This window comes from Petromyzon marinus, chromosome 46 (genome assembly GCF_048934315.1).
Source record: "Petromyzon marinus isolate PM22_M1 ecotype Great Lakes invasive population chromosome 46, UKy_Petmar_22M1.pri1.0, whole genome shotgun sequence".
NCBI classification, from domain to species: domain Eukaryota; kingdom Metazoa; phylum Chordata; class Hyperoartia; order Petromyzontiformes; family Petromyzontidae; genus Petromyzon; species Petromyzon marinus.
Window position 1 is genome coordinate 5,983,593 of NC_133712.1, and position 12,374 is coordinate 5,995,966.

The window sequence follows — 12,374 nt, forward strand, 5'->3', positions numbered from 1 at the left end:
TGTAATTCTGCGCCCCGAGATGTTTGTTACGCTTTAGGTGCAATACAAGTGCAATGTATTGATGCAAACATTCACCCAATGGCATTCATATCGAGTGTGCAGGCAGTGCAATGATACATTGGCAGCAAGCTGGAGGGACCCAGGCGTCGTGCTACAAAGTCGGCGAGGGAGAGGGATGTCTCTCTCCTTGTTTTGCTGTCTCACTCGCTTATTTTGTTTATGCATGTCTACGTGCACGCGTGCCTCTCACCTTGACAATTTTGTTGGGGTTGGTGAAGGCCTCGTTGAGGATGTGCAGGTCGTCGCGCAGCATCAGTGTGTCGATAATGAAGTCCTCTTCGCGCGTCGAGATTTGCATGAGGCAGGTGATGCCCAGGAAGGAACGGTATGAGTGATGCTACGGGGCCACGCACAGGAATAGCCGCTCAACGGTGGGCGGACAAACAACAGTAGAAGAGGCAGATAGGCGGTCGAGCAGGACGAAAGCACACAGACGGCACAACCCAACAAACCAACCGCACATCACAACTCGATATTATACGACCACACACGTCACACACACATGCTGGCACGCACCCAGACAACAAACACAGATCCCCCGTAGAGCTTTAACAGACTGTTGGGACAAGTGCTGTTAGAGAGCACCTATGAAGGCCGAAACGGCACACGAGGGGTTGGGTGGCCAGCACAACGCCCGGCCGCCTTTGTCTCCCAAGCGGCAATGTTTTTAAACATCGCACCAGGTACTCAATTGAGGCCGAGTCAAACTAGGGGAGGCCCAGGACCGGTTCAGATAATTGTGCTCTCGCACAGTCGGTACGGCGACCGGCTCCTCTTGAGGGCACTCCACCTTCATCTTCTTCTCCGCTGCAGACACGGGGATCCGTCACTCATGGGGCGTGCGTGCAGTAGTGTGCTGGTTAATGCACTGCAAACCCAGTCACCTGATTTCAATTCCCGCTTGCGATCAACAGCAATGGCAAATATTTGATCAAGTCCTGGGCCTCCCCGAGGTCGACGGAGCCTTAATTGAGTACCGGGCACGATATGTCATCATCAGTGCTGGGGAAACAAAGGCAGCCGAGCCTGGTGTTGACTACCCACCCCTCGAGTAATCCTGGATCTTCAGAGATGCTTGCTAACAGCACTTGCCCCAAGTCTGTTAAAGGTGATACGATTTTGTTTTTGTCGTGTGTGTGCGAGCCACGCCTCGACTTCTGTACGTGTCTGCATGTGTGTGTGTGCACATGCACGTGCAAGTGTTTGCGACTGCTGGATTAGTGCATGTCTCTGTGTTCATGGTGTGTGTGTCTATGCCTTCACCGTGTTTGGCTTTTGCAGGCTGTGCAGAGCTCTTCTTTGGTTTCTCTGGCGCTTTCATCAGTTTCCAGCGACTACAGATCTACAGAGACGGGTGAGATAGCACTCAACGGGTTCTCATCACTCACTCAGTCAACTACTTAAACACTCATTCACTTACTCAGCCACTCAGGTACTCGTTCAACGATCCAACCACTCATGCGCTCAACTACACTCTCTCACATACCCAAGCACTCACTCAACCATTCATTCACCCACTCATCTGCTCAAACATGCACTCAAATAAACACATTAATCACCAAACCACTAAAATTCCTCACTCAGCACCCATCCGCACAAGTGGTTTGTGAAATGGAATGGAGATAATGATGATGGAGATGATGATGTGAGCAAGATGTTAGCACACAACAATCACGTATTAACTAAAACACTTTTGAGTTAGGATCCAATTTCTTTTCTTGAAATGGCAGAGATTTCCCGTCACTGGATGGTAGATACTGCAAGCACAAGCACATGAACAGATGCACAAGCGAACTTGGACACACGCGCAAGGAAACAAACAAACGACCCTGTGCATGTCCTCTTTTTATTTTCAACCACTTCAAGTCCCCACGTCTTCATGTTTCCAGGATTTCTGCGTCAATGAAGACCGTTTTATCCAAATTCTAAGTGACCCCGTGTTACGTGTGACCCTGTGCTAATATTGTTTCTCTATGCCTCCTATCTGTCTCTCATTTACCATGCCTCCTGTGTGTTCCCCACGTCCCTAAGTCGCTTGTATCGCTGCATTGTCTTGGTGTCCTTGTAATTCCCGTGTCTCAAAGTCCATGTATCTCCTTGGCACTCAACTACCCCTGTGCCTCCACATGTCCCTGTCTCCCCATGTCTAACCATGCCAAAGGGGTTGACGAACGTCTGCAGGACACGCGCTGCCTTCATCTGGGACGTGGAGCTCTGAGCAGTGCGAGCCTCGTTCTGCTGCTCTTCGCTGTCCTGCACACCACAGCAGAGCGCAGAGCGCTACAGCACATCGCAGCGCACTACAGCAACATGACAGCAATTTCAGCACAGCTCAGAATGCGACAGCACACAAGAGAACGCACAGAACGCTCCAGCACATGATGGCTAACACAGCAAACACAGCACGGTACAGAAAGCTATAGTACACAAGATCACACACACAGTGCTTTCGCCAGCGGTGTGGGAGATGAGACATGGGTTGGTTGTGGTCGTGTGAGGATGTTGGGCTCACGTCAAACAGGGTGAGGACCGGGCGCGTGGCAGGCACCGCCCTCCGTGCTCCCTCCACTGCACCACACAAAAGACAAAAGTCAAAGATCCTCAATATAGCCTTGAAAAGACTTTTAGGGCAAGTGCTGTTAGCGAGCATCTACGAAGGTCAGCACAGAACACGAAGGGGATGGGAGGACCAACACTACACCCAGCCACCTTTGTCTCCCCAGTGCTGATGCTTTACACGCACTGAGTACTCATTTAAGGCTGAATTAATCTAAGGGAGCCCCAGGACCGGTTTAGATATTCATCACCGGTGTTGGCCATAAGCAGCAATCGAACTTGGGTCGCCAGGTTAAGAGTGCAGCACGCTAACCAGCTAAACTACTGCTGTTCGTCGTGACCGGGAATGGAACTTAGGCCATCAGGATCGTGCCACTACACACTACCACTGCACAACCGTTCTCTAGTGACATACAGACATCCGCTAGCACAGAAGATGCACAGAGATACAGACTGAAGAATACACACGTGAACACACACACCCACACACACGCAATAATATACACGGCCACACACCTGTTGCAACCGCTGACACACAAGACATACGCATGCAGACAGGCAAATAAAGACACGTTAGCAGAGACACAGGAATGAATACACACACATGTGAATGAAAATGCACGCAATTGAACAGACACAAAGATAGCGAAAGAAATAATATGCACATACACGCAGCAGCCAAAGAAGGGTCATTGCTTAAAACATCACCTATTATGTAAGTTTTACTTTTACGACAATGTTACTGAAAAGTATTTGTTATTTTTGCTTGTGCCCCACTGTAAATGCAGTCAGGACATTATTTGTTATTTATTTCAATAAATTATGTTTAATTTGTACACAGAACATGGCAATTATTTGTATGATTACTACTCAAATTATGAGTGTGATATTAAAAAACAGCACAGTATTTTTTCATGTCAATACAATGAAATCTACTCGTGACAGGCTAGGTGTACTCATCAACTGTCACGAATAAAAAAATAGAATCCATATCATGAGCTTTGCCGATATAACCAGCACAACTAAGTGTGAGCTACCTTCAGTACCGTGCCTTGTGATTGGCTGCCTGTCGTCCAATGACAAGCCATCGTGAGGACAGAAGAGAGGGTTTTCCAATCGCTGTCAAAACACAGAAGAAAATTGATTGAACAATCAGTGCCACACTAGGGTGGGCATACAAATGATACCATTAATGTCACCTTTGGGGGATTGAAACATCTAGATTGTGCTGTCAGGGTCAGGCCATGAACCAACAAAATCACACAGGGGTGTCAACCTACACAACAATCGGAACATTATTCACACTCTAAGGACGGACATGAACTGAGCTCCTCATTGTCATGACGGTTTTGGGACGTGGAATTAAAAAAAGAACCACAAATGAGAGTTCTGTGCCGGATGAGAAAATGAGATGTAGAGTTTATAATCGAAGTAAAGAGGGCATTTGTGTGATGAGTTTTGCTCTCTGGTCACCTCTGTCCGGGTGATGAATGTTCTCAATGGAGCCTTGATGGGCGTTTCGCTCTGCAGGAACAGCAGCAATGATTATTAAACAAACGCAACCTTTACTGCAACGAGTCATTACTTTTGCAGTCACTTGTGCCTGATTGTGACCATCAACTCGCTACATTTGTGAACGTCGTTTAACCACGGGTGGCTGAAACTCCCAAGATTCAAAACCTAGGATCTTAGCCGGGTGGTGTTGGTGGCGAAGTCCTGTAACCCAGCACTATGGAGGCAACAAGGGTGGGTGGATCACACAAATGTTGTTAAACTCGCTTCCCGTTGCTTTTCAGGTGTCATAGCATGGCCTGCCAGAAGCGGGTACAGCAAAGGTTGACTTCATCTGTTCGTTCTGTATGGGATCGACTGTTGCCTCCTCGCATGCGTGGGTTTACTCCAAGAACCCCGGTTCCCTCCCATATGTAAACACTCATTAATTGGTTGATAACACCTTCATATATAGACGACCACAAAGCTTGGGGGGAAATTTGGCACACAGGCTCACCACCTGGTGAGCCTGTGAGTTGTTCTCTCGCTTCGAGTGAGCGAATAATGTGCAGTGTGTCACAAGTTAAAAAATTATTATTGAAGCAGTGCCGGATCATTGTGTTTGACCCAGTATTGGCCCCAGGAGCCACCCAGTCACCACCTATATTAAATCCATACTCTTTTGTTCTTTCGGTAAAGTCAGGTAGGTAGAAAAACAATAGATCACGACGTTTCGATCGCAACACAAGCAATCGTCATCAGGTGGGACAACCACACCAACTGCTGTCTTCAGCAGTTGGTGTGGTTGTCCCACTGCTGTCTTCAGCAGTTGGTGTGGTTGTACCACCTGATGACGATTGCTTGTGTTGGATCGAAACGTCGTGATCTATTGTTTTTCTACCTACGTGACTTTACCGAAAGAACCAAAGAGTATGGATTCCTGCAGTCACGAAAGCTTCAAATCAAGATTATATTAAATGTTTTATTATATTAATATATGCACATTCTGTCTCTGACCACTCGCTATCCCTCTCCCCCTATGACTTTCAGTCTCTGTCTCCCACTCTCTTGTGTCTCTGTTCTCGTTCTCCGACTCTCTTGCCCTATCTATCCTTCATCCGTATCTCAACCCTGGCCGTCCATTATGAACCCCTCGCTGCTCCACCGAGCCGCCTCCGCTTCTGCGCTCACCTTGATGAGCGGGACGAGGCGTGCCTGCTTGACGAGCTGCCACAGCTCATTGGCGTTCTGCCTCACGAGGGGCGGCACCGGATTGCAGCACGCGAGCACGCCCTGCAGCTCCCTGCGTCGGCAACGACGATGTCAACATGTTAGAGCAGCGACACGCGTCACAACACAACGCCAGAGCAATGCAACATCACGGCAAAAACCACGTCACAGCAACAACACAATCTCACAGAAACAGCACAACGTTACAACAAGCCAGCACTCCCTCTCTGTCTTGCATCAAACAGCAATGGCGTGGACTAGGGTGCATATAGCCGTTGATACTGGCAAAAGCATATCCGTTCAAGATGGCGTACATATATCCTATTCATGCTGGTGTACATACGTATATTGTTCATTCTGGCGAACGTGCGTATAGGCAGCTCAGGAAAGTCTATGTATGTATAGCCTAATAAAGTATTAAAGCTTTCGTGACTGCATAAAATTACTCATTGGTTTTTTCGGTAAAGTCACGTATGTAGAAATACAATAAAATTATATTATTTATTGTATTTCTACATACGTGACTTTACCGAAAAAAACAATGAGTATGTATAGCCTGTTCATCCTGGCGTACGTATGTATATTGTGTTCAGGCTGGCATACGTACGTAAAGCCTGTCTTGTCTGGCGTACGTATACATACCCTGGTCATTATCAGGATCATACTAACCAATGCTATTACCACAATGCAACCTTCATCATCACCATCATACTATCACCATATCATCACCAGCATCCAGATCACCATCCACATCAAAACATAATGAGTGGCACCACCATCAACACTATCACTACCACTCTCACTACTATCAGCACAATCATCAGCCACCACCACTATTACCAACAACAAGAACAGGCGCCATATGCCAATAAGTGGCGGTGACATCACCACGGCAGTTGTCTCAGGCCAGGTGCACTCCGAAGCCACGTCCAGTGTCGAAGGCTCGCTAACAGGCGCTCACGGAACAGAGCCAGGTGCCATGGGTTGACTGACTGCAATGACTGGGGCAGATGCACCAGCTGTGCACGCGACTGTGCCAACTTGCTGCATTTTAGCCGCCCGGCACTCGCTCTTTATTGTGAGCATCGCTCCTCTGCCCTTCGTTGTTGTTGGAGGGCGAATATTACCACCACTGTCAATACCATCATGGGTATCACTCGCACCACCATCCCAACTGTCCCTGCCACCACCGGCCCCACCACCACCGTGCGCGGCTTACCGAGGCATCTCCTCTGCGATCTTCATGAGCATGTGGTTTGGGAGGACGTATCTGTGACAGTAGGAGCACAACACACACCGGTCAGGCCAGGGCACTATGCACGTCGCAGCAATAACAATAATCACACAGGCCGTACAAGCCCAACAACGCAACAGCTACAGTAATCGTACTACGCAACCATTGACCTACGGCACTGGAATGTGCAGTTTCTACAACTGGTTCAGGATCACGATCAGGTAAATAAAAAGTGCTGCGTTGTACACCCCAGTGTTTTACTGTGCTATATTATAAAACACCCGTGTATCGATATTACCATTTTAATGTGCAATTTTATTGAGGGACTGTGTGTTGTTTTGGTGCGGTCTTGGATCGTTTTTGTTGTTGTTTTGCTGCCTTGCCCTAGAGTGCATTGAGTGTAAAAAAATCTACAGTAATTAATGTAATTATGCAATTTGTACTTGTATACTTCATATTCATACATTTTTCGCTACTCTGGACATCTGTGATAAAGAGTTCATAGCTCATCGGATTCCTCCAGTCTAAATAAATATTCTGATAAATCAAGATAAATATTTTGAACGCTGTGGTGTTGTTCTGTTTGCTGTGTTATTCTACGCTGTCGGAAAGTCCCGTGCTTTGCTGCACTATGCTATGCAGTGCAGTACACGGCTATTTCAGCGCCACGGGCGCTCTCACCCCGTGCTCTCGTCCTCGGCGCGTGCCGTGCGGTCGCGCCAGGCGTACAGGAGCCGGGCGGCGCTGCACTGCTGCACATCCAGTGGCTGCTTGTGCTTGTGCAGCAGCTCCAGGTAGGAGTCCTCGGTGAACACCGGCTTGTGGTAGCGCTGAGACACACACACACACGCACACAGGGAGAGAGGGGGAGATGGAACCACGCAAGTAGTGACAGCGGCAGCAATAATTACCAGGGTTCAGACTTGTTTGGTATGCTTCTCTCTCTGTGTCGCCTGTTGTATCTGTGTTAGTTCCCCCCTACTTGGGTGTCTGTATATACATCTGGGGTTATGTGTTTCCTCTCTCTCGTAAATTTAGCTCTTCTGTACCTGATGATGGCTGCTTGTGTTGCAACCAAAACGTCGTACGCTATTATCTTATTTTATTATTTCTCATTTATACGTGACTTTACCGAAAAAACCAAAGAGTAATTACCTGGGATGTTAAAACGATCATCGGTTAACTGGTAATTTTTTTCAGCATCAATTACCAGTTCTGAAAGTCGGTAACCAATGTTTCCAGTGGGATTTTTTATCGTGAATGCACTAATTAGGATGCATGAACATTACAACGGTACGGCGGGCCCGAGTCACCACATTGAACATAAATCGGCATTTTGCGACCCCCTCCACTGCCACTGTGTAGCATATTATTACGTTCCAGGGACTCTATGAGATGATAGGACAATAATCTACACACATTACACCATGAACTATATCACTTCGTTGATCTAGTTAAAAAGATAAATATATTCTTTGTTTATTGCTCGAGGCCTTTTAACGGAATAAACAATATTTTCGGAGGGGTGGGAAAACTTTCGAGAGTGAGAGTGGTGGATTTGCTTACAAAGATAGGCTTGCAACTTGCTCATTGGTGGAGCCAGTGGGGGGTGGGGTGGCACGTGCCCCCCCAATGATCCGATCGAAATCCCTAATTGAGATCGGATCACTGGGGTTTATTGGTAATAAATCAGCATTTTGCGACCCTCACTGCCACCGTGTAGCATATTATTACGTGTCAGGGACTCCATGAGATGATAGGACAATAGTCCGAGTCCATAATTGGCAATAAGTAACGGCAAAGCAGTTATAAGTGACTCACAGAATTGTGCGCAGTTGCGTATACAGGACACGACTTCCCTGAAGGCATCAACAACTTCAGCGAGCGCGATGCCGATCACACAACGCGGTTCGAATTCGATCCTTGATCGATGGCTGCACCATCGCCGCACACGCGTCAAATAAAAACCAAGGGACAAGTCCTTACTTACTAACACTACCTTTTTTCATTGCTGGAGGGGTTGCCCCCCCCCCACACCTGAAAATCCTGGCTCCGCCATTGCCCACGCGCCACTCACCTTGAGTGCCACAGTTCGGCTCTGGTCCCACACAAGCTGCAGGAGGTTGGGTCGGCCCAGCGCCTTGGTGAGCAGGTCGGTGCGGACGCGGTCGTACACGTACAGCAGGTAGTGCGTGTCGGCACGCGCATAGTGCAGCATGTCTGGCAGGAGAGGCCTGTGTGTGTGCGTGCATACGTGGATGTGTGCAAGTGTTGGTGTGCGTGTGTATGCAATTGTGAGTGTGTATGTGTTTGTGTGTGAGTGTGTGCATGCGAGTGTGTATGAGACGCAGATGTTAATGTACCGCAACATTTATCTGTTGACCCATGTTTCATTTCCGATGAAGGCTAACATCATTTGGGAGTGATATAAAAACCAGTATTGGACCTCCCCCAAGACTGACTGGGCCTTAAATGAGTACCTAGTATAAGATATGAACATCAGCACTGGGGAAACAAAGGAGGTCAGGCATGATGCTAATCAGCCTTAATAAGGGCTCGCTAAGATAACTTGAGTGGGGAGGGGGGTGAAAGTGCTTCATATGTACTGTTCTATGAGCCCAGTGATGGGACTTCAATTCCTCACCCTGGCGAACTAGATTCAGCAGTCTATTCAGGCGACACGGGGGATCTTTGTCCTTGTGTGTGAATGTGTAAGCAGTAGAGTAGCGGCTAGCACCCTGTGCTATGACCTGGTGAAACGAGTTCGATTTCTACTCACGGCCAACACCTGTGACAATTATCTGAACCGGCCCCGGGCCTCCACTAGCTCGACTCAGCCTTAGTTGAGGCTATACAGGGGATCTTTGCCTTTGTTTTTGTAAGTGTGTACAAGTTAGCCCGTGCATGCGCGCGCGTATGCAGAGGTTCGAGCAAGTGCGGCGTGCGTACCGGATGCGCCAGTCAGCCAGCTGGTACTGCTTGTCGGTAGACAGGCTGCAGTAGTGCATGAGGAGGTGGGCGAGCGAGTTTCTGGCGAGGCCGAGGGAGCGCGCCGCTGGGTGCGTGTCGAACAGGCCCACCACGTACAGGCCCAGGTCACGTTGCAGCCACTCAATGTCCGAGTCCGCTCCGTGGAAAACCTGCGCCCCCGCCACACCGCAGCGTCAATCACCACGTCACCGTGGCAATCACTGCGCCACTGCGTCGCCGCGTCAAGCACCACGCCTCTCACGTGGCCGGTGCTCAAGATATGGTTACAACGTCCCTAGTAACCATCGTCGCCGCCGCCGCCGCTGTCAACAAGGCATGGCTGCAGCCAGCCCCCCTTAATTGCTTCCTTTCTCTATTTCCCTTGCTCGCTCCGACCTGCTCCCTCCTATTCTTTGGTCCTTTCGGTAAAGTCACCACCACGTAGAAGGGAAGCAATAAAATAATACAAATATAAAACAATACAATTCTCACGACGTTTCGACTGCAACACAAGCAATCGTCATCAGGTGTGAAAACCACAGCAAGAATTTTATATTTTTATCATTTTATTGTTTCCCTTCTACGTGGTGACTTTACCGAAAGAACCAAGAATATGAATCCCTGCAGTCATGAAAGCTTTAAATAAATAAATAAAATTCTGCTCCCTCCTGTTCTCCCCGTGTAATTCTGCGCCCCGAGATGTTTGTTACGCTTTAGGTGCAATACAAGTGCAATTTATTGTTGTAAACATTCACCCAATGGCATTCATATCGAGTGTGCAGGCAGTGCAATGATACATTGGCAGCAAGCTGGAGGGACCCAGGCGTCGTGCTACAAAGTCGGCGAGGGAGAGGGATGTCTCTCTCCTTCTTTTGCTGTCTCACTCGATTATTTTGTTTATGCATGTCTACGTGCACGCGTGCCTCTCACCTTGACAATTTTGTTGGGGTTGGTGAAGGCCTCGTTGAGGATGTGCAGGTCGTCGCGCAGCATCAGTGTGTCGATAATGAAGTCCTCTTCGCGCGTCGAGATTTGCATGAGGCAGGTGATGCCCAGGAAGGAACGGTATGAGTGATGCTACGGGGCCACGCACAGGAATAGCCGCTCAACGGTGGGCGGACAAACAAGAGTAGAAGAGGCAGATAGGCGGTCGAGCGGGACGAAAGCACACAGACGGCACAACCCAACAAACCAACCGCACATCACAACTCGATATTATACGACCACACATGTCACACTCACATGCTGGCACTCACGCAGACAACAAACACAGATCCCCCGTAGAGCTTTAACAGACTGTTGGGACAAGTGCTGTTAGAGAGCACCTATGAAAGCCGAAACGGCACACGAGGGGTTGGGTGGCCAGCACCACGCCCGGCCGCCTTTGTCTCCCAAGCGGCAATGTTTTTAAACACCGCACCAGGTACTCAATTGAGGCCGAGTCAAACTAGGGGAGGCCCAGGACCGGTTCAGATAATTGTGCTCTCGCACAGTCGGTACGGCGACCGGCTCCTCTTGAGGGCGCTCCACCTTCATCTTCTTCTCCGCTGCAGACACGGGGATCCGTCACTCATGGCGCGTGCGTGCAGTAGTGTGCTGGTTAATGCACTGCAAACCCAGTGACCTGATTTCAATTCCCGCTTCCGATCAACAGCAATGGCAAATATTTTATCAAGTCCTGGGCCTCCCCGAGGTCGACGGAGCCTTAAATGAGTACCGGGCACGATGTGTAATCATCAGTGCTGGGGAAACAAAGGCAGCCGAGCCTGGTGTTGACTACCCACCCCTCGTGTAATCCTGGATCTTCAGAGATGCTTGCTAACAGCACTTGCCCCAAGTCTGTTAAAGGTGAAACGATTTTTTTGTCGTGTGTTTGTGAGCAACGCCTCGACTTCTGTACGTGTCTGCATGTGTGTGTGTGTGCACATGCACGTGCAAGTGTTTGCGACTGCTGGATTAGTGCATGTCTCTGTGTTCATGGTGTGTGTGTGCCTTCACCGTGTTTGGCTTTTGCAGGCTGTGCCGAGCTCTTCTTTGGTTTCTCTGGCGCTTTCATCAGTTTCCAGCGACTACAGATCTACAGAGACGGATGAGATAGCACTCAACGGGTTCTCATCACTCACTCAGTCAACTACTTAAACACTCATTCACTTACTCAGCCACTCAGGTACTCGTTCAACAATCCAACCACTCATGCGCTCAACTACACTCTCTCACCTACCCAAGCACTCACTCAACCATTCAATCACCCACTCATCTGCTCAAACATGCACTCAGATAACCACATTAATCACCAAACCACTAAAATTGCTCACTCAGCACCCATCCGCACAAGTGGTTTGTGAAATGGAATGATGGAGATAATGATGATGGAGATGTGAGCAAGATGTTAGCACACAACAATCACGTGTTAACTCAAACACTTTTGAGTTAGGATCCAATTTCTTTTCTTGAAATGGCAGAGATTTCCCGTCACTGGATGGTAGATACTGCAAGCACAAGCACATGAACAGATGCACAAGCGAACTTTTTATTTTCAATCACTTCCTCGAGTCCCCACGTCTTCATGTTTCCAGGATTTGTGCGTCAATAAAGACCGTTTTATCCAAATCCTAAGTGACCCCGTGTCACGTGTGACCCTGTGCTAATATTGTGTCTCTATGCCTCCTATCTGTCTCTCATTTACCATGCCTCCTGTGTGTTCCCCACGTCCCTAAGTCGCTTGTATCGCTGCATTGTCTTGGTGTCCTTGTAATTCCCGTGTCTCAAAGTCCATGTATCTCAATGCCACTCAACTACCCCTGTGCCTCCACATGTCCCTGTCTCCCCATGT